The 24,612-nt window shown below is 36.9% G+C and overlaps 1 protein-coding gene across 3 annotated transcripts in view; it reads right to left on the reverse strand.

Moving 5' to 3' along the window:
* The window catches only part of CCSER1 (coiled-coil serine rich protein 1), a 1,267,039-nt gene extending 1,242,627 nt beyond the window's left edge, over positions 1-24,412 (reverse strand). Inside the window, exon 1 of one of the 3 annotated variants that reach the window (XM_028507411.2) lies at positions 23,967-24,412. The gene's annotated coding sequence lies outside the window, so the exon portion shown is untranslated. The remainder of the gene's footprint in view (positions 1-23,966) is intronic. The other 2 variants (XM_036026429.1, XM_036026432.1) reach the window with 2 other exon arrangements.
* Between the last annotated feature and the right edge of the window lie 200 nt (positions 24,413-24,612).

Here is a 24,612-nt window from a genome sequence, read left to right on the forward strand (position 1 = left end):
GATGACGTCTTGCCACTAATGATGAGGCAAGAACTTAACAGTATAAAGGACACATGGACAGAACCAAAGAGGCTAGACTGGAGGGTGGGAAGTTGGGATGGGTGGGGTGGGGGGACATGGCAGGGGAGGAAATCAAGACAACTGTACTTGAACAACAACAAAAATATTAAAAAAAGAGAAATGTGCAAAATTCCACATGCTCCCTATATCTGAACTGGCATTATGATTGAGTCCTTATTTAAAAAAAGAACAGAGAAATAAATTTAAAATCTAGGCTAATCAATGTTGATTTATATTCCTTTGGAAAATCAAATACATTTCAGAAAGTCAGCATAAACACTGGTTACTTGAGACTTTCTTACACTATGAGACTTTCTTTCCTGTCTATAAAGTTTCTAATTATTTTACACTGAAAAATATAATATGATTGCTTTTAAGTATAACATAGACAACTTGAAAAAATACATTGGTCAATTTAATCTTCTTTATTGAAAGTTTCAACATTTCCTGCATCACAAAATATTTTAAGAAAATTATAAATAATTTCAAGATTGATGATGTTGTACAAATAAAAAATTTCAGCTAAGAACAAGCCTATGAGGGGGGACTTCACCCCCCAAAATGGAATTATCTTCTGAAGGGCAGGCCCCTGGTAGTACAGGCTTCCCACACTAGGTGAGTGTTCTATAAACCCATCTGTATCACTATGCCATCTCGTGCTGTTGTGAGAGGCTGCATTAAGCTTCACTAAATTTTTAAACTACATTTTATTGACTATGCTGAAACAGTTGTTTTGATTTTCCCCCTTCTCCATCCTCCACTGAGCACCCCCCACTCCCTCAGGCAATCCCCCCACCACAGTTCATCTCTATGGGTCATGCATATAAGTTCTTTGGCTACTCCATTTCCTATACTGTACTTTACATCCCTGTGGCTACTCTGTAACCACCAATTTGTACTTCTTAATCTTCTCACTTCTACATTCATTTCAACACACCTGCCCTCCCATCTGGGAACCATCAAAACACTCTCTACATCCAATCCTGTTTCTATTCTTGTTTAGTTTCTTTTTTAGATTCAATTGTTGATGGGTATGTATTTTTTCCATTTTATTGTTCATAGTATTAATCTTCTTTTTCTTAAATAAGTCCCTTCAATATTTCATATAATAATGGTTTGGTGATGATAAACTCCGGTAGTTACCTCTAGTCTGGGAAGCTCTTTATCTTCCTCTTGATTCTAAATGATATATTTGCTGGATACAGCAATCTTAGCTATAGGTGCCTGCTTTTCATGACTTTGAATATGTCTTGTCAGTCCCTTCTAGCCTGCAAAGTTTCTTTTGAGAAACCAGCTAACAGTCTTATGGGAACTCCCCTGTAAAGTACCGCTTTTCTCTTTAACTGTTGGCATTTTAATTATGATGTATCTGGGAGTGGTTCTCTTTGCATCCATCTTTTTTGGGACTCTACATACTTCCAAACTTGCATGCCTATTTCCATCATCAAATTAGGGAAGTTTTCTTTCACTACTTTTTCAAATAGATTTCCAATTTCTTGTTCTTTCTCTTCTCTTTCTGGCACCCCAATGATGCAAATGTTGGACCTCTTGAAGTTGTTCCAGAGGCTGATTATGCTATCCTCATTTTTTTTTTTTGGATTCTTTTTCCTTTTTGCTGTTCTGATAGGCTGCTTTTTGCTTCCTTATGTTCCAAATCATGGATTTGAATCTCGGCTTCATCTACTCTACTGTTGTTTCCCTGTAAATTGTTCTTCATTTCAATTAGTGTATCCTTCATTTCTAACTGGATCTTTTTATGCTGTTGAGGGCCTCACTAAGTTCCTTGAGCATCCTTCTAACTAGTGTTTTGAACTTTGCATCTGATGGATTGCTCATCTCCATTTCATTTAGCTCTTTTTCTGGAGTTTTGATCTGTTCTTTCATTTGGGCCATGTTTCTTTGTCTCATTTTGGCAGCCTCCCTGTGTTTGATTCTATGTATTAAGTAGAGCTGCTCTGACTACATATCTTGGTAGTGTGGCCTACCAAGGTGTCCTGTAGGATCCAATGGCACAGCCTCCCCTATCACCCAAGCTGGGTACTCGAGGTGTTCCTTTTGTGTGGGCTGAATACACCTTCCATTTGTAGTTGAGCCTTCGTTGCTGTTAGCAGATCATTCAAAGGGGTTTACCTAAGCTAGTTGGCTGCAAGGACTGGCTGTGACCACAGACCAAAATCCACCACCCCCCATGGAGGACCATCTGTGCAGGGCCAGGGTGGGATGCTCTGATGTGGTCTGTAGCTGTCCACTGGGTACACTGGTCCTGAAGTTTCCCAGGTGGTGCAGGCCAAGGTCAACTCCCACCTGTGTTTTGCCCAGGTCCACCCTGCCTGAGCTATGAAGCAATCTGAGATGGCCACTACTTGTTCTGGACTTGGAGATTCCCAGGCAAAGCCAAGCTGTGAATATAGGCTGGCTGCTGCTAATGCAGGGTCTGGGGCTCACTGAGGCCAGCTGTTGCTTGTTTGAGTAGATTTAGTAAGTTGTGCAGCCTGAACCAAAACCAGTCATTCATATGGAAAAGCAGCTTGGGTGGGCCTGTAAGTTGAGTGGGGTAGAGTCTCTGGGGCTCTGCAAGGTGAATGGAACAGTATTAGCTAGGTTAATGGAGTCTCATACATGGCACCAGCTTGCTGGCTCTGTGGGTCTGTGGGTGCAAGGTTTAGAAAATGGACAATGACCTCTGCCTGCCTTGATGCCAGACACTTCAGTTTCTCCCAGTAAGCCATTGGTGCCTTTCAAGCTGCTACCCCGGTGCTGGAGCTCAGAGGGAGCACATGAGGAGGTGACTCAGTATGTGAGTTCTTTGAGAAGAACTGCTTGAAGTTTCAGCAGTTTCTTCTACTGACTCAATCTCTTCTGAATTTTGCAGCCAGAAGTTGTAGGGACTTATCTTCCTGGCACTGGAACCCTGGGCTGGGAGAGCCTGGTGTGAGTCTGGGACTCCTCACTGCTAAGAGTTCCCTCCTCAATTTTTATCTACCACACGTAGCTATGGGACCAGCCCATTCTGTGTCTGTGCCCCTCCTGCCAAACTGAATGGATGTGGTTTCCTTAATTCGGTGGTTGTCAGACTTCCACTGAACTTGATTTCTGATGGTTCTGAGGCATGGTTTTTCTATATTTTAGTAGTAATTTTGATGTGTTTGTATGAAGAGGTGAGCCATGTCTACCTACACTGCCATCTTGACTGGGAGTCAGGACAACTGATCTTCAGTGAATTATTTAGACTCAACACATTTGCCCATTTCATCATGGGTAGTTTACAAATGCACTGCCCACACTATGCTGGGTGTTCGACAGTTTTTGACCAAAAACAGCATGACCACCATGCCCCACCCTCCCTATTCACCTGATCTTGCCCCAACTGACTTTTCTTTGTTTTCCTGGATGAAAAAAGTCCTCACAGGGAAACATTTTGCTGATGGTAAAGAGGTGAAATCAAAATGGCAGAAGTACTAAAAGGCATCAAAATCTATGCATTTAAAACTATTTTGAACAGTGGAAAAAGTCATCTCAATAGATGTACTGCATCAAATGGAGAGTACTTTGAAGGTGACTGAATTTTAAATATGCAAGCATAAATACTCAATTTTTCATAAATAAATAAGTTTCATGTTCAGTTCATTATAAACAGTCTTTCCATAATCGTCACATAGAGGACAAAGTTACTCATGAGTATATTTCTAATTTCTATTAGTTACTTCCCTCTCCTAAAAAAGGAACACATTTTTTAAGAATCGCTAAAATTTGGACTTAACTAAAAGGAACATCAACCATCTACTGGTCCAACTGCTATAATTATTTCCCAGCTGATGCTGGGTTAATAGCACTACCACTAATATAAGAGTCAAATGCATTCTTTAACTACCAAAGAAAGAGTAGTGAACTATTATTTCACCAATATTAGATTTTCATAGTTTTTGAAAGGCTCACCAAATGGCTTGGCCTTACAACAAAATTTTCAAAATGTATGAAGAATTCTTTAGTTAAGCTCCATGTTTATCCAGTAAAGTGATTAACAACATAGATTATGGACCCTACTCAACTACTGCCTATGTGAAGCTGGCCTATTTAATTAATTAACATCTGTAATCTTTTTCTTAAAGATTTTATTTACTTATTTTTAGAGAGGGGAAGGGAGAGAGGTAGAGAGGGAGAGAAATATTAATGTGTGGTTGCCTCTTACACGTCCCGTACTGGGGAGCTGGCCTGCAACTAAGGCGTGTGCCCTGACTGGGAATTTAACCAGCGACCTTTTGGTTTGTAGGCCGGCACTCAATCCACTGAACTACACCAGCCAGGGCAACATCTGGAATCTTCAACATTCTCATCTGTAAAATGAAGAAAATATCACCTACTCCATTGGGTTATTATGAGGACTAAATGAGTTAATATGTGTGAAATTTTTATAACAGTGGCTGGTAAATCTTGAAAGTGGTATCAGTATTGCCTATTACCTACAATTATAAATATCACTGTGCTTCCGAAATAGATGCCAGAAGAAGCAAAGTGAAAGTTCTTACAAAATGAAGATACTTTCACATTCTAAAATATATTTTGTTACTCGTATCTTTGTTATACTATGATCAAACAAGTATGCATATACTAATAATGAAAAAGATTTCTATATAATTATTTTTGGATGAATATTTCCACGAGACTAATATTAGGTTTTTCAGAGCTATTAACATTCTAGGAGATCTTTACACTGCTGGAATTTACAAACACTATTTTTTTTTGTTTATGTACACATGCTTAATTGGGGGAAAAGGACCATTTATTTCCTCAATTCCCAAAAGGTGCTGATGACTTAAAATTTTAAATTAGAAAATTCACACATTGAAAAGATCTTCTAGTACCTTATCTTGCTCAAAATTAATCATATTCTAACCTACATAAATTTACTGTATTATACAGTACTATATTTCCTTTAATAAAACCACATTGGTTAGACTAATAGAGTGGCATTTCTGTTTTTCAGTATAACTGTGAAATTATTTTAAAGATTTGTGTTTATTGATGTATTCATTTCATTTACAAACCTGAAATAATTATGTCGTGGAGATCTTCTAAAATTTTAAGCCTCTTGCTCCCAGTACAGTGATTTCCTCAAACATTAATGGTTATAAAGCATGTATTTAATAAAGGTATGTTTTTCAGAATAATTTATAGTTGCCACTTAGGTATTTGAACATTTCCAATATTACTTTCATATCTATAGGTAGAAGATGTGTACTGTAATAAACCAGAAATAACTTCTGGTTTGTAAAGTCCTTTTTATAATGGAATACTTTATATTTGATATAATAAAGTTATGTAAGATAAAGGGAAATAACTTATTCCACCACACACAAGCCATGAAGTCATTGATGGGTTAATTTTTCTGTGCAAACAAAAATGGATTATTAAAAACAATCTGTCTCATAGGATGGTTCTAAGAATAAAATGAGATCATGAATGTGGAGCATTCACTGTTGTGCCTGACACACAGAATGTACTCAATAAAAATGAGTACTTAACTTTGTATGTTAGTTTGTGTTTGTTTTAGTGAGAGTGAGGAAGGGAGGGTGGGAGGGGGAGAGAGGGAGGAGGGGGAGGAGGGAGAGAGAGAGGGAGGGAGGGAGGGAGGGAGAGAAAGAAACACTAACATGAGATAGAAACATCAATCGGTGGCCTTCCATATGAATCCCAACCAGGGGCAGAGCACACAATGCCAGGTATGTGCCCTGACCAGCAATTGAACCCACACCTTTTTTTTATATATATGGGGATGATGCTCCAATCAACTGAACCATCAGGCTAGGCTGTTACTTTTGTAAAGATTTGCTAGTATCTTAAAAGGGAAGTAGTGTGTGTGTGTGTGTTCTCAGAGTCGGAGATTATTAGCAGTATTGATGCTGATTTGACAAAATTCAAAAATATAAGACAGTGGGGAAAGCAGTGCCTCCTCCTCACGTTAAAGACAATTAGTCAACTCCTAGTGAAATATTTTTGAAAGCATGTTGTCCTAATAGATGTGTCATCATCTTTGGAAAAATAATTATCAACTATTAATATATTTTATGAACATTATATGGTCACGTAATGTAATAGTACATTGATTTACCTTTGCCAATTTCAGTGACAGTTAAAAGTTAACAAAATTATTAATACTAAATCTTCCAGCCCCATTTCCCTCTATTATTGTATAACCCACACCATTTTTGTGACCCACTCTTTGAACTAAATACAAGTTCACAGACCAAACTTGCCGGGAATTAGAATGCTGGTCAGTTTTTGCAGGCAAAATCCGAGGTATTAAGCACCATAGATAGGAGAGATCATTTAAAGAGGGGAAAAATGATCTGAAAGGCATCCCCCTTTACATTTGTTAAATTAAACACAGGATAAAAGCATAATTTGGGGAAAGTATTATTTTACACTCTATAAAAAATTTAAAGACACTTTACATATTAAAATACTCCTCTGATCTTCTATTCTTGCACTATAGATTGAAATTCTACCACAGTAGGAATTTGGCCCCACTTTTAAAAAGAATGTAAAATACAAGAATGTAAAAATGAAAAGGTTACAGAATCATATATCAAAAGAACCATACTTATCACTTGTTCTTGTTCACTACTTTAGTTTTACATTGAAACATTTTTTCCCATTTAAAATTAATGTTCTATTTAACTATTAGGAAATAAGACTGCCACTTCCTAGATACCTAATAGTTAGCTTTCAGCAAATTTCAGCTATAAAGCTATATTACAGTGGTTCACAGACTATTTCAGGAAATTCACCACCACTTTTGTCATTTGTCATTGTCACTGCAAAAAAAAAAAAAAACCCATCCTAAGAAAATGCCTGTGAGTTGCATGGATCTCATAACATGAATACTCTGATCTTATTTTCAACTTTTATTATCTGTAGATTTTATTTTATTTTTGTGTTTATTACACATACTAACCAAGGATGTAAGTTTTGGCTCCAGCTTTAAAGATTTCCAAAGGATTAAGACACAGTAAAGAAAAAATACGTAAAATTTTGATTATGAGACTCTTTACAGATAAAAATATTAATATTTTCAAGGCAATAATTAAACATCTATAACATGATCTTTAAAACAATGATTGCATAAAGATCATATTCCTCTAACAGTTTAAATATTTGAACTCAGTTACTCTATCCACAGATTAAGAATTTAAAAAATAAAACCACTGTTAGTTCAAGAGATTGAAATGTTAAATATATATTCAGCCCAAGTCTATGGACAATGTGAATCTGAGTATGAGTGTAGAGTATAACATGAAGAGAAAACATCAATGTAGCACTACAATTTTACTTTAAAGGCAATAACATACAATACACAACGCAAGCAGAACTATGTTATTTCTTTTACTCTTTCTCTTTTTATTTTATAGTGTTACTCTTTAATTACTGAGGTGTTATTTTGATTATGTGGCATTCCACATTCACTAAGTTGGATTTACCACATGCATAAAAAGTGAGGTATTTTGTTAAATTGGAAAGGTGCTCTACTCTTGTATTTTGAGTTGAAATCTATTTGAGGCCCATTATATCAGAATATTTTAAAGGCAGAAGGTAACAAAAGAATAGGCTTTGCATTTCAAATGTCATCCAGGAAGCAAATTTAATTAATTTTTTAATATTTTTATCATATTACTTGATATCTCGAAGTTTACTGGCCATCAGACTTTTCTCATCAAAATTATATGTAGCCAGAAAATAGATTTTATTTACTACAGTAAACAAAATAATGGGCCTAAAACTGCAGAAATATTATTCAAGCAATATTTAATTTAAATAAATTGATCCCTTTGGTTGATCTTTTACAATGTTAAATAATAAAACTTTGATTATTGAACAATACAAAAAAGTATATATTTTAATAAATGGGACCTTTGAATTTTCAAAGGGGGAACTAGGTCTTAAAATAAAATATGTTAAATAAAAATTCTCCACAGGCATGTTATTTAGTGAGTACAATAATCTCATATCTGAAATTGGGCTCATATATTTGTGCTCTATAGAAAGCATAAAAATTCCATGTGATCCTACTACCATATTCTTTAAGCGTTCTAAATCACCAAGGCCACCTAAGAACCCAACTGGCATTCCATACCTAAAATGATGAATAGATATGCTGTAACTCTACTACTTCATCATTTACTTTTCCTCACCACTTAAACAAGTTTTTACTCCACTGCTTCACTATGTGCATTGACTAAATCAGAGTTCACATTCACAAAAACTTCAACTAACTTATACCCAACGCTGTGGCAGTGAAGCAAGTATTAACAGTTGGTGGGATTCATGTTACAAAATGTATATGGTGATCCCCATGTACCTGACTTAATGATGTTCCACTTTAAAATAATCTAGTAACCTACAGATCACATTAAATGGGAAACAGCAAAGATGTCATCCACAAGGTTTAAAATTACAATTACTCCAATGAATAGTAGAGAGTACATTCTACACTCAAATTCCCTTGACAAGACGTGGAATATAACCTAGCTATATCTTTACCAGGCAAGCTGGAGCTATACTAAAGTGAAATTTCAAGAAACAAATTCCAACTGTTAAGTTTGGAGAGAAAAGACAATACATGGGAAAAACTAACAACAGTTTCTATCTTTCATTTTTTAAAAATGTATCTTACAGCTTGAGTGCTGGAATGACCTTACAAACAATGGGTACATTGCTTATGACACTGCTTGGGAGGATGCAGTATGAGAAGAATTGACAGCTCACATACACTAAGGATGTCAGCAAACATATCTAACATGGCACCTGGGACACAGCTCAGGCTAAGTGACTGTGGGCAACTCACAACTTCTCTGAGTATCAGTTTATTCCCCTGTAAAAAGAACAAATATGAGTTTATTCTATATTAAACTCAGTAGCTATGCAACCCTAATTTTTTTCTCCTTCCCCACAAAAAAATCACTACCCAGAAGTTGTTACACAATATATAATTTTATACATATTATGTATCCATATACAATGTATAACTTTGATTTACAAGTTTAAGACTAATAATTTAAAACCCTTACAAATGTATATCTGTAAAGAGTCATTAAGACTGTTGCCAGTTATTGACTACTGTTAAAAATGCTGCATTGAAATTTTTAATGTATTCTGATGCACAAGTAAATTACTCTAATGTAAAACCTAAGAACTGCTTGATTATTGGCTCTTCATATCTTCAACATCACCATATATTACCAAAGTGGTCCCCAAAGTATTTATAATGATTTACACTCTCACAAAAAATGCAGACTAATAATATTTTGCATTCCCACCCAAACCAAGTAGTGCCAAGCCTTCATTTCCATTGTTTTAAGTGCTATAAAATGACTTGCCACTGTTTTAATTTGCATGCCCTAAGTATTAATAAGGTTGACTACGTTTACTTTCCAGTGATTTTCCTATTTTATAAGCCGCCAGTTCTTATCTTTTAACCCATTTTTTTCCTGTTGGGTAACTGGGGACACTATCATTGGGCTGCTGGCTTCCCTTACATATTCTGGGCACTTAACCAGTGATATTTATTGCAAATATTTACTTCTTGTCTGTGATTTGTCTGTTCACTTATTTGATGGTGACTTTTGATGTTTAGATGTCCTTAATTTTAGAAGAAAATATCATTTGGTTCCTTCAAAAACTGTCAATTACATGAAGTTTTTGCTTTTAGGGACTTTTTAAAGTTATCCTTCTGTAATGAAGTTTAATAGATATACTGTTCCATACTTTCTTCATTCAGTTTTGAGGTTTTGTGCATTTTTTAATTTTTCAGTTTTTAGAAGATATAAATATAAGAAATTCTGGGGCCTACAACATTTGGCTTTTTGATAATATATTTAATAAAAATTTATAAAACAAATATATAGGCCACAAACCTCCACAAATTCATACACTACCAGGAAATGTGACAGTAACAAAAGTGATATGGATAGAAAATAAGTTACTCATTCTGGGAAACTTATTCAAAGTTTAGCTTTTAAAAAATAAAGGAAAGAAAGAAATATTATTTTATCCATTCATCCATTCACACAACTAAAACTTAATAATTGCCTGTTATATATATGTGTGTGTGTATAATATATGTGACATGTAATATTATATATTAATACCAGCTGTGTGTAGGTGTGACAGTGGGGCAAAATTCCTTTGCCAGGAAGTAGAAATACATTGATCAGAAAAAATAAACATGAGCTCTGTTCTCATGGAGCTTACCATCTAAGTGAAGTGCATGTGTATGTATAATCTAAATAATCTCACAAATTATTATAAAATTATAGCTACCTTAAAGAAACATGCATGGTGCTCTGAGAATTTAAAATAGTCTAAAGAAGTGACACTTGAGTCAAGAGAGGAAGTTTGGGAAGAAATTAGCTAAATAAAACAGGAATGAAAGAGCATTCCAGGCAGATGGAAGAACATAAGCAAAGTCCACCATTATTTTTTACTCTGTCTTCCTCCTTATCTACTAAGCTAAACAGAACCACCATCATACAAGATTTTTGCTTAATCTCTTTGTTCATCTTTCACACATCCAAAATTAGCACTAGTGTCTGGCATATAATAGATGTTCAATAAATATTGAGTGATTTGAAATAAATTTGTTCAGTGCCTCCTCTTGCAACATGTGTGTTTTCATTCTAAAAAATTAGACAATATAACAGAGCTTATACCCCCCAAAATAGGGCTTGGCAGAAGCACTCAAAACGGATACAACTAGTAACACAAACTTCTAAATAAAACCATAAAAATTTTAATAAAAATCACATATACCAAAAAGGAAACGTAAAATCCCTAACAAAAAAGAAATTATATAGTAAATACATGAACTTTCTTTTAAAAAATGATGAAAGCAGACTGATGAAAGGGGTATCCCTCTATTGCGTTGTGCATTTGCTTATAGTAGTATACTTTGCATTTAGCTTTAATTACTTGGTAAAGCTAAATATTAATGTGTTGGGAAAATCACACATTAACCAATTTACACATTTTACTGGCATAATTCCCCTACTTACTCATCATGTAGAAGCTAATTCAGATTACATAAAATTATACTGTAGCAGAAAAAAAACTATATTTAATAGTCTGGTACCAACTAAGTATTGTTCACAACTCAAAGTGCAGCAAAGGACACTCCCAGGCAGGTTAAAGTTGTCCTGAGAGGTTTCATGGAGCAGGCCTGTAATGACAGCTGAGAATTGCATAAACAAATTGAATGCATATTCTGCATGTGTGAAGGTGCTCTAACTTACTTGACCTTAACAAAGTGAAAGATCTGTTTGCATTAACAAGGTATAGTGAGCATACAGAGAGCCTTAAATTCTAGGCAGATAGTTTCTATTCCATGAATAAGAAAAGAAAAACAAAATGTCATTCCAGAATGAGGAAGTATCATGAGAAAGTACCCATTTAGAGACACTAAAGAAAATGTTTATTGCTCTATGTTATATGAAGAACAAGATTATCAACAAAACATGATAGTCCAATTGTCGCACCTGTTGAGTACATATTGAATCATCTTTGCATAGGCTGAATACTAATACAAATCTGGTAAAGTGCTAAAATAAATGCATTTGTGGCCAACATTGTATAAATCAAGTTGACTTGCAGTGGACAAGCATACTTCTCATAATCCAACTTTATATGAGTTACACGTAAACTAGTAAGGAGAGTTAGTTAGCCTATTAACCACTGACATGATTTTTCTTTTTTGGTTGCACATGGGGAAAATGACATTTAATTGACAAGGTTGAAAAACTCACATTAACTCTTTGAACTTATTTATTTAATATATATATTTGTGAATCTTCCACTAGAATGAATACACTTAGAAGATATGGCCTCTTTCATTCATTTTCTATAAATTACTCAATTGTTTAGCATTGTCTTTTGCACACAGTGCATGCTTAATAAATAAATGATTACAAAATGAATAAAGAATAAATGAATCATGACTTATGCCTGCAAATGCCAATAACTGAATAATGGCAAAATATCTCAGACCAAATAAAAAATATGTATACACCAACTTATGCAAACCAGAAGAGGCTTGTTAACATATTATACCTCTCTCCCTGTGATGGTTAAATTGTATGTGTCAATTTGGCTTACCTATGGTACTCAGTTATTTGGTCCAACACCAGTCTAGATGTTGCTGTGTCTCATCCACTCAGTAGAAGGCCTTAAGAGCAAAATTGAAGTTTCTTGGAGAAGAAGAATTCTAACTCAAATTATAACATAGACCACCTGTCTGAGGGTCCAATATGTCCTACAGATTTCCAGCCTCCTCAATCATGGGGACCAAATTCCTTTCAGTAAATCTTCTTTAAGATATATATATAATTAGTATTAGTATATTTTATATATATAATATATATTAGTATATTATATATATAATTATACATATAATTAGTTCTATTTTTCTGGATAGCACTGACTAATTCATCCCTCTCCCTTAGAAAAACTAACTGAAAACACCCACATTATTAGAAGAAATGTAGACAAGATAGGTCCCATTATAAGACATTGCATTACAGTATATATATAAACATATACTGTATGTTTACATACAGTACACTGTGTTTACATAAACATACACTGCATGTTTATACATACACAGATATGACAAAAATCGATCCAAATTTTGACTTAATGTCAGATAATATTGTAGAAAAAACTAATTTGGTAATATTTGTACATACTTGTAAACTGGTTTTGCTGGGGGTGTAAACTGCACTGCCACCTCCTGTTGAAGAAGAAAGTCTACCTCAGGACCCATCTTACCTGACCACATGCTAAATCAGAGGCCATTGCCACCTTTGGATTCCTAGGTTTGACCAGGTGCTGAGCATTCTGGGGGCTATGCTTATATAGCACAAACGATTCACATGATTGCAAAATTCCTCTATTTCTCCCCAGTTTTATCATAAAACACCTAGTGAGTGAGTACACATCCCATTCACTCTTGAAATAGTTTTAAGGCAACTTTCCTTCCAGATGGGTTAAACATAGTTTTTAATGGAGTATTTCATCTCTGGCATTATTATAAAAATGTCTCTAGTAGTTTTTAATCCATAAAATTAACTATGATCATATTACTTAGCATAATTCTAAATATTTAGCAAAGAAATGATTACTTTTCCAAACAATTAGTTCATTTGAGATGGTTACAGAACATCTTGCTTTGGTCATTTTTTACACTTTAAAAACCCTTTCTTTTACATCTTAGTTATTTTGAATCCTTATTATTATTATTTCTCTAATATGTTTAACTAGGTTCTCAAGATGGAAATCAAAAAGAATTACAGCTTTTCTTTTTATACTTCAAAATTGAAACATTCCTGCTAGCATTGGGCAGAAGAAAAAAGAACAGGAAAACACATGACCTACAGGATAAATGGTATTCACATTTGAAAAACGTGAATGGTAGAAATACAAAGTGAAAATATTCCCCACATGAGACCACAAAACCAATCCATGGTTCATGCACTTGAAATACATGGAATTTCTGAATAAAAGATAAACTATGGTATATAAACAATTCTTGGAATGTCCCGATAAGAGAAGAGATAAACAGGCACACAAACTACCAATATCATGTAAAAGTGATGAATAGGTCAGCATCACACCAATGACAAAATGCATAACATGTAAGTAAAAGTGTTTTTCTATGATGATACAGTCAATCGTTAGCACACTGAACACTCAGAGCAATGATGGGTGTGGGGACAGAGTACTGGGAACAGAAGCACACTCACTCTTCATGGCTGTCTAGGGAGTCACCAACATGGCTACCAGAAAACAGAGAAATGGAGTCTACCAACTTCTACTTTGACTAAGGACCATGGATAATATGGGTGCTCCAAGCAAAAACTAGACTTTATGCTTCAGAAGGACAAGAACCATACATATTTCATTAACTGACATATGCAAGGGGCCTATTAACATTTGTTTACTAATTCTACCAGCCTCATATGGCCTCAGACCTGCAGACATTTCAAAATGTGGATCTGGAAAATGAAAGGAAATGACATATTCCAGAAGTGTGAGATAGTGAATATGGAGTGGATGCTCTGAATTCTGCTTTGAGGAAGTAAAAATCCAGATTCTCCATTGACCCCCATTCTCCATATCAATGGTCACTGCTTCCTCTCTTGCTCCCTTAAACCTTGGAATGATCCCTAATGGCCGCGGTATATATGCCGTAGTTTCTAGAGTTCCTCCAGTCCTTTTATTTTTCCTTCATGACTTTTTAGCCCTCTTAGATTACTCAATCCCAAGTTACGAAAAAAATTTCAGTCCATGAAAAAGCCATGATAGCCAATATTCCAAGTGAACCTAAATGTTATTCAGGACAGTGGCTAGCAGTTTCTAAGTTGGACAAAATTCAGGTCACTCTTTATTCACTCATTCATCAACTACTGAGGATCCTCACATCACTGACTTCAACCAGCTGATTTAAAAAATAGAATAAAATACAAAACTCCTGCCTTCACAGAGCTCACAATCTAGGGGGCATGAAGCACAAGCAAGCAGTAAATTATGATACTTTAAGTGGAGATGTGATAGTGATATAGACAGGCTGTTACTGGAACTCAATATAGGCCTCTTGCATGGGTTTGGGGTAGGCTATCTTTAATTCACATTTGAACTGAATCTTAAAGGGCCCACCAAAATAAAACAAAAGATTAGCCACTCCAAGTGAATAATGTAGTGTCTGCCAACAGATAGGAGGCCCTAGGATTGTCAGGGAGGGGAGCAACAAAATTTGTTGCACAAGTTTGCAAGAGAGTTCAGCAGCAGCCTAGTACCCTGGATAGCTCCCTGGCAAGCTCCCTTGCATCAATTGTGATTGGAGAGACTGAGGTCTGGCAGATTGGAAGACCAAGTAAAGGATCTCCAGAACTTGAAATTTACCAATCTGCCCTACATTCAAATTAAAGCAATTTGCTTTTCAAAATACTTCACCCTTTTCTTTTCTGCATTAGACCCCTGGGGCTGTGTGTCCTTTCTATCCAATGAACATGGCACTCCTTAGAAATACACTGGAAGGCAATTCCTTCCTTCACTGAACAGCTCTGGAAGGTCTTTATCACTTCCTGTTTCAAACAGCACTTAAACCTGGGACCCTCAAAATTCCCCGAGTTGCATCATATTATACTCCCCCTCCAAGCAACTTACACCCTCCCATAGAGGGCCCTTTATCATTTCAGAAGCAACCCAATACCATTATATTTGCACCTTAAGGTATGCTGTAGAATTTACTCTTCGAAGTTAATTTTAGCCATAAGGTCGCTGTAAGTTTATACCCTTGTTGTGTACAAAATTTTAATGATTTTTAAAGGCCCAGTTTAGTAATCCATATGTTATGTTTATAATTATAGGAGGTGCTTTCTAACTAATTCCTTTATTAATAAATATTTGTAGTGTCCCTGGGTCTTTTTGTGTATGAATGTAGTATTAAAAATTGAAATCAAAATCAAATAATTATCTTTGAACTCTCTGCCTAATAAGTAACATTCCTTTGAAAATTTTAGAATCCTGATATATACAGACCCATTGGTTTTGTTATCAATTAGGTATTTTGAAACTTTACCTGAAATAACTTTCTTAGTCCACATTTCTAATATCGAACCTGAGTTTGGTTTAGAGGTATTTTATTCCTTTACCTAACCTTCTCATCTGATATTTCTGGGATTTTTGTATGTTTTTCTGCCTTCAAACCTTTCTTGAATATTGTAAAGAAGACTAAGTATTAGAAAGGAGTACTTACTAAATATATTTTACATTCAGATTTAATGTTCTGGTAATTTGTGTAACTACCAACAAACAACAACCAAACAAACAAAAATAAAGGTAGTTTCTAATGAAAGAATTACCTAAAATGTTAAAGTCTACACCCGCACTTATTTTTACCATGCCTTTATTCATGTACACTTGTTTGCTTTTATTTATAAGCCTGGTATAGGTATGTGGTAAATTGTCTCCTGAAGTGGTCAAAAAAACAAAAACCAAAGAAACCACACACACAAAAAACAACTCCTTAACAAAATCACAGTATTTACCTATTTCTAGAAAACAGCTAATTGCAGTGAATAGGCACATAAGAAATAGGATATGCTAGTCTAAATTTGGTTGATAAAGAAGGTATCACTAAGATGAACAGAAGAATTGAATTAGGGTAGGACACCAGGCTTAACAATCACTTCTTAAACACAGGAATACTGCTAGTTTGCATTAATGAATGAGGAAAATTAGAGAAGGCATCACACCTTCTAGAATATGCATCTTCAGCTGTTCTACACTCCAAATATATCATGCACAAATAAGGTTAAAAAGGAGAATAGAGAAGAGCCAGATCAACTAGAAATTAACTGACTGGAAAAGGATAAACAGGCAAATCCTAAAGAAATCACATGTACATACTGCAAATATTTGTATACATATATCACATATGGGTACCGACCAGCACATGGTAGAATGTGTATTTCATTTTTTGTGGATTATGCTGTTCACAATATGGAACCCTATGAACCATAGGAGGCACATTCTTTTTGAAACAGAATGGAGTATACATAATAAGCATTTACAAAATGTCTGTTGTCAATGACGATAAATAAAGTAGCCATAGCCATATAAGGGAAGATTACATGTAGCAAAATGAGGCACTCTAGTGATTGTCCGAATCTGAAACAAGAGTGTAATCTGAAAGTGCTACAGAAACCAAGCTGTAAATAGTCCCAAGAAGTCCAACCAGCCTGAGTATCTGAGGGTATGGCAATATACCATCAGTCATTGACATCACAGAGGTTCAAGAGTGAGTACTAGAAATTCAGCATATGTCTGGGAGCTGGCAATGTTTAAAGATCTAGGAAAGCGGTATTTTGGGAGGAGTTTTCTAATATACAAAAGGACTCAAGAAATGAGATGGTTTCAGAGGAAGGATCCCAGTCTCTAAAGAAATAAAGAAGGCTCTGTCAATACAGCCTTGCTCAAACACAAAGAGAAATGGTGATAATAGGTAATTTATCAAGATGCAGGAAAAGATATTAGGAGAGAAATCAGTTTCAGTTATAAAAAAAGAAGCATTACTATACATACGTAATAATATTAGAGCTAGATGTCAAGGGTGGCTTAATGTTAAGTCCCAAGTTATTGGACTATAAACCAATCTTCCCACTACATAGAAGGATTGGTCCTGACTCAGGGGCTTGGCTGAGGCTCCAGCTAGTGATTATATTATTCCAGCAACAGGAACAAACTCTGACAAAAGCTACAAAATAGGCCATATCTGAAATAGTTAAACAGCCAATTAATTTTTTTATTCTTGATATTATGCATCTACTGTTATTCATGTTACTGGCTGATTTAAACACATAAATTATATAGCTTTGTACATGTAGTCTAGTAGAGGGGTTCCAATAACCAACTTGAACTTCCTGATTGTCCACTGACTTATACAAAAACAGTCTTTAAATACTTCCTTTGCTACAAACTTTTGAACATTGATTAAACCCACATTTAAATAAGTGAATTGAAGATTAAAATCCAAAAGAAACTAAACTGATTACCATACGATATTTCCTTCTCATGGGAGATATGCTGGATTAATAGACTGTGCCTAAAATCAACCTTGCTTAATCAGGGTACTCAAAGGTCTGTGTGAACCTTTCTGGAAGATAAGCTGCTCATCTCCAAATATGGATAATATCTAATGTTTGAACATTCTCTACCTAAAAGCACCTATTCTTAAAATTATACCTGGCTACATTTTAAAATTGCATTAATGAGATGAGAGATTCTGACCAAACAGGGTAAGAAGTTGAGCTTGTGTGGTACTAAGAGTGTATATTATGAGTACTGAAAAGAATAAGAAGTTTTTTTCAAGCTTCAGCCTTGCAATTCCTTCATCACTTGCTCCAATTACACAAAAAGCAAGAACAGCATCATTGGAAATGGCAGCTACAGGACAGGTAACACACAGATAGTGCTGGATCCTGAGTTAAATCAGGAAAGGGAAGATACACTCCTTTGCACTTCGCTATCTACTTATTACATAATTTTTGCATCACTGTGATAAAAATTCAAACTCTGGTTTAGATAGCTTGGCAGACCATAGAGCAAAGCCTCAGTTTCCTTGTCTCTAAAATATGCAAAAAAATATGTTTGTAATTTTAGATGAATCACTTGGTATAACATATGTAAGCTGCTTATGATGTAGAAAGTGTTCAGCACATTATGGCCATCGCTGCTGTTGTTAATTTAAAAATATGTCATCATTTGCAAAACAGAAAGGAAAGCAATAACTATGTTCACATATATTCTAGGATTCTTGATTTTAAAATCTTTCTTACAGTGTCTTTCTTTGGAAAAAACATAAAACATCCATAGAACGAGTGCATACAGTTATTCAACCAATATTTATTTGGCATCTACTATATATTGGGTGCTGTTCATCCCTAGTGATACAGTATTAAACCAATTACACAAATAAACATAAGATTAAGAGTACTGGAAATACCACAAGGCAGAAGAACATGGAAATAAAGAAACCTATAACAAGGTAATTGATATAGCAAAGGAGGCTAGAAAGTTCCCTTAGGGAAGGGATAACTGAGCTCATATCTGAAACAAACATGGCAGAGGGCAGCAGATGGAGGGAAAGAGAGGAACAAGAAGAGGGGGGAGGAGGAAGGAGGCAGAAGGAAAGGGAAACTAAAAGATATACAGGATGGGAACACATTATCTTTAATTTTGAAGAATGTAGAGATATGGTCTAAAATTTATATCAGCAGTTAGACTTCCGGAACACTGTAATGTCCCAATGTAATGTTATTGTTGTACAGCTAAAATAACTGTAATCTTATACAGAGAAAGAGGATTACTACATGCCAAGACCAAAAATATCACATAAGAGTCAACAAAACCAAACAGAAAATGGTCAACGTGTATACACTGTGAATATTTTTGGTTTTATAAATGACCATCAATAAGGTCCAGCTAGGGTCACTACTGTCCAGTTAAATCCTACACTTATGTACTTCTTCCCCCAAACAACACATGTGCACAAGAATTAAAAACTTGTTTAAATCGGTTTTAATTACAGTTAAGATGAAAATCATCTGGTGGAGAGTGTATTTTCAGGCCTAACCTTAGTTAACTCTACCAGTTAGAAAAGTACTTAGCCACAAAACAGGTGGATGCCACAGCCTTCACATTTCACTGTACAATGCTCTTGGTCAGTGGTTCTCAAACTTTATTGTGGGTAAAAACCACATACAGGACCCCATCCCAGAGTGTCTCACTCCATCAGTCTGTGATGGGGTTGGCATTTTAACAGTTCATTAGTGCTGCTGCTCAGGGAACCACATTTTGAGAACTACTACTCTAGGTTAAGAATTTGCCATTAGATGTTTTCTTATAAATGACCTTTCCTTACAAATGATTTTATTTAGTTTCAGAACAGAATTATGGTAATCAAAATTTTAATTTAATTGAAATTTAAAAATTGTTAATACAGTGTAAAGAATAGAAAACCAAAAGCTATATTTTAAGTTAATCTATGAACAGGACCACAATTTAGCCAAACAACAAACTTCATCTGAAAACTTTGTAAAATTTTTTTAGTATCATGTCACAGAACCTAGTACAGTACTCATTTTCAACAACCACTTTGTTGGCATTTCATTTAGCCCACATGAAAAAGACTAAAATGCAATATGGCAATTTGAAAATAAAAACTGAATATCTTGGTACTGTATCCATTGCAGTTTAGATTGGTAATTTTTACAGTTTTATATTATATTTAGTTTAAGCTACATATTGAAATCTCCCAATCTTCTTTTATTGCTTATACCACCCCAGACCTTATGTTTTATTCTTAACTGACACTCACGAATAGCAAGGTACTACTGCTGATAGACATGGATGTTCTCAATATAAAGCCAACAGATTTTGTCACTACCAGTAGGAAAATCATGCAGAAGCTGTCAGTCATATTTCATACAGTCGGGGAGATTATATTGTCAAGGTGATACACCTGTGACAAAACTCAAAAAGAGACTGATTAACAGAGAGTATGGTTTGTACTCTGACTACCTTGGAAATCATCCCATTCCTGCACAAACATGAAATTGGTGATTTAATAGGTTTTTCACTTTTCTAATAACTCTTACCTGTTCACTGTCAACAAAATAAATATATGAGAAACTCTTTTAATTCAACTAATCTGAAAGTACAATAATTATATTCTGTTATGTATTAGTAGTCATATCTAATATTGTATTATTTCTTTACTATCACCATAACATACTTCTGAAGTGTTATATTGAAAGACAGACTCAAAGTCAATTCAGATGTTTCCCCTTGTAGTCTTAAAATGGAGAAATGCAATATAAATATTTTTGTGTATTTATAATAACAAACATGTACGAAGAAAAATAACTAGGTTCAGAATGCTTGGAGACATGTTTCTATTACTAATACAGTCTATTTACCAGAATATAGTTAAAGTATCCTTAAAATTGTTGCTACAATTCTAAAATTGTCTCCACAAGCCCTTCATGGAAAATAATGGAAGGCTAGATTAATGGTTATGTGGATGCACTCTAATGTCTAAAAAGATTTTAGGAAATATGCCATTTAATGAGTTACAAAGAATATCAGTATAATAGAAAGCATTCAATAAATACTTATTATTATATAGTTGTTTTTCTATATGTCTCATACTTTTTCCTTTAGAGCAAATCTAAGTAGGGCCGGTTAAAGATGTACCTCAAACATGCTTTAAAGAGGTTGTATGTGAGACATTTTTTTAATACCAAATTCAACATTTAGTGTGATGTGGTATATTTAAATATTTAGAGTAAGTACTGTCTACAAATACATGGCAAGCATTTGTTTCATTAAAAGGCAATATAAAGTCATATTTGTCTCCTAAGGTACAAAAACATGCGTTGACAATTAATTCCAAGAATAGAGTATACAAATGAATAGCATGGACAAATGTTTTATATCAAAACAGACTGGCCCTGCACTTGGGAACAACAAATTCAACCACTTTGCAATATCCAAATCTATTTCAAATCAAACTTATATTCCTTCATATCTTTTGTTCTTTTCTATAATTCCAAGAGATTTGCATCTTATATTTCATATTCTCATCCATAAGCTACTAATCCTATTTATCCTGTAAGATCAAGACCAAGCAAATCTACCTAACTCTGAAGCCTTTTCAAACAAAACCCAGTATGAAATGTTATTATCATGCTCTGAACTCCCGCAGTCCTCATTAGATGTGCAATCTCTTATTGTCATGAGTTGTTAAGTCTGTTCAAGCATGAGCATCAGATTCCCCCCCAAACAGAGAGTAAGCTCCTGAAGGGCTGAGAGCTACCAAGTCCTGTTCTCTACAATGCCTAGAAAGCACATTGCACATAACAGGTCATCTATTGCGAGTGCTATGCTGAATAATAAAATGCAATAAAGTGTTGGACGATTATAAAGTATGTTTTCCATTTACTACTTCATGAGTTTTATGTACATTTACATCCTATAGTATAAATAATGTATCATTAAAATAAGCAGTTCCTGATTCTCCAAGTATTGAAAAACAATATCTATAACTTTTAATGATCATAATACATCGTAAAACTCCTCTGTATTTCCTCTATACTGCGATGATGCAGAACCAACCCTCAGTGGGGCTCTCACTCTACGTCCTAAGGTAATATGTAAAACTGTACATGTGCCAAAGTCGAAAATGTATTTTAAACTAATATGAATATAACTAAATCAAAATAACAAGTCCTTAACTCTTCTCTGTCTTCAAAATGAATAGGAGTGATAAGGAAACCTACTTATACACTGGGAGGAAAAAAAAAAAACCCTAAAACAGTTGGCATGTTTTGATGAAAATAAGGCATTCTCTAATTAATACAAAAGGAAGACAAATGACTCTTACAATAGATTGACCAGTTTACTTCTCTTTAGTCTCTTCAAAATTATTAAAGGTGTGGTTGCAACATGAGATTTCAATGTTTTAAAAACATTGCGCTTCACAGGCAGGCCTTAGAGATGTACCAGTTTAAAATAATAAGGACACTAGGTAGAGGGGGACAAAAGGGAAAAAACTGGGACAGTATGAATAGCATAAACAATGAAATACTTTTAAAAATAAAATAATAAGGACAGTGCCCTACCATCTCAGTCACAACCCAGTCATTGGTTCTGTAAAAGCATAGGCTGCTAACTTTTAAAGCACATGCATGTTTGCTAAAGCACAGTCGGCAGACACTGTCTCAAGTCATATCTAAGCTTCAAGTTATGCCTTTGGAATTTGTACCTGTTTAAAGCAAACAGAAAGAGAAACAGAAACAAACTATGTTGCAGACTATATTAATAGTATTTTAAATCTTATCTTAATAGCTAGTTTTTTAATCTTTTAATCGGTAGTAATCAATATAAAATCTGCCAAGTGTATGCTTCTCTTTCCTCCCCAACATTTTTAATAAAACCAATTTTACGGTAAAATGTGTGCACATCATTTTTAACAGTTTTTCTTAGGGGTAGGAATGGAGGATATGTCTTACATTTCAGTGGGAAGCTATTCAATTGTAAAGATATTAGAAATGAAAACTGTTGAAATCAGGTAGATATTTTCTGTCTTGTGGGTCCTACTGATGGCCTGAAGAGTTAAGAGTGAAGACTAACTATACAAAAACACTAAAGGGCACGAGATCTTCTAAGAAGTATTTTTTCCACCTGTAAAAGACATATGGCTATCTGGCTTCATTCTTTTCATATTACAGGTCCCACGAGAGAAGGGAGAGAGCAAAATTGCTTCTGAGTCTGTGAAAGAAGAGGGGAGAGAAGGGAGAGAAAGAGTGGAGCTTAAGATACACTGAAAGAAACCCCGAGAAATTTCACAACTCTTTGCCATAAATAGTCTTTCTTCTCACTCGGGATACCTCCTCCTTGACATCAGCAAGGCTCAGCCTCCACGCACCGGGAGGCACCATTCACAAATCCCTCCGTCACCCCTTCCCGCACCCCTACTGCAGGATGCTACGGTGTGAGCCCGGAGAAACCAGCCAACAGATAAGAGGGCCCAAGGGGCCACCAGCGGTTTCGGCTCGGAACTGATTTTCTTTTCAGGTGAACCAACGCACAGATTAGTCGGCAGCGGGAACACACACGAAAGAGCGAACACACACGCACACACACCCCTCCCTGGAGCCCTTGACACGCCACTACAAAGCAATTTGTTCACACTAAGTCGCCCTGCGCCGCCGGGGAGGGTCTCGCATCCAATCCAGGAAGCTGGAGCCTGAGAACAAGCATGCGGGGGCTCCTGGCGGTCCCGGCTCGGGCTCCTCGGCTCCGGCCAGGAGCCCCGGGCTCCCCGCCCCCTCCCGCTCCTCCTCGACACCCCCGCCCCCGCCCCGGCGCCCGCTGCGGGCGGCCCCTACCTGCGGGACGCGGGTGGCGACGGAGAGGAGCGGCCGGAGCCTGCGCCAACTCTTGCCTCCTTGGCCAGCCGCACTCCGCATCGCCCCGGAGCGACGGCCGCGGCGCAGGGGAGCAGAGCGATCGGGGCACGGAGTGAAAGGCCACGCAGCGCGAGGAGAGTCACCGGCCGGCGGCGAGTCCGTCCGCCTCCCTCCCACTCCTCCCGCAAGGCCAGGTCCCCGCGCCACGCGAGCTGGGCCCACTCCCGGCGCCCCGGGCCTGGGCGGGGGCTGCTCCGGGGCGGCCCGAGCACGCCACGGTCACCTGCCGGGCGGTCATCCCCGCATCCGCTTGGGGTTGGCCCCAGAGCTGAGGCTACGCGACGCGCGACCCTCCGGGCTCAGGGGCAGCAGGGGCGTTACTACCTTGAGGGCTCCGCACCGCCTGTTAAGGCTCTTCCCGGGCACTCCGGGGTTTAGGTCTTCGGGGCACTGGGGTGTCTTTCCTGGACCCCGTCCTCTGCCCTCCCTCCCCTTCTCGGCTGGGGGGGGTTCCTTCTCTCCACTCCCAGTTGCACAGAGTCCAGCTGCGTTATTTAATAATCCTCCTGCTTCTCTCGCCTGCGCCAGCAGAGCCGCTCTGCCTGAGCCACCGCTTCCCAGTCAGTCATGTTGTTGAGAGAGAGAGAGAGAGAGAGAGGCGCATTGGCAGTCGGTCGGCGACTATTTGTGGTGAGAGAGCGGAGAGCAGAGCGAGAGCAGGGCAGGGGAGGGCCGTGGGGAGGCGCTTCCAAGTGTGCGAGCGCGCGGAGTGCGACTGTGTAGGGAGCGCGGGAGCCGCCTCCCGGGCACCCTGCGTTCCCACTGTGCGGAGGGCGGCGGCGAGCGCGGCCTTTATAGGGTTTGGTGGGGGGAGGGGCTGGGGCGGCACCGGGCCAACTGCACGCCGGTTTCCACGCGCGCATACTCACACGTTAACGCGCGCACACCCGCTGGTGGCCGGCTGCTGAGTTTTCATTTTAGGGGCAGCCGTATCCCGTGCTGACTTGGCTTTCCCCTTAGCCCATCCTTC

This window comes from Phyllostomus discolor, chromosome 1 (assembly GCF_004126475.2).
Source record: "Phyllostomus discolor isolate MPI-MPIP mPhyDis1 chromosome 1, mPhyDis1.pri.v3, whole genome shotgun sequence".
NCBI lineage: Eukaryota > Metazoa > Chordata > Mammalia > Chiroptera > Phyllostomidae > Phyllostomus > Phyllostomus discolor.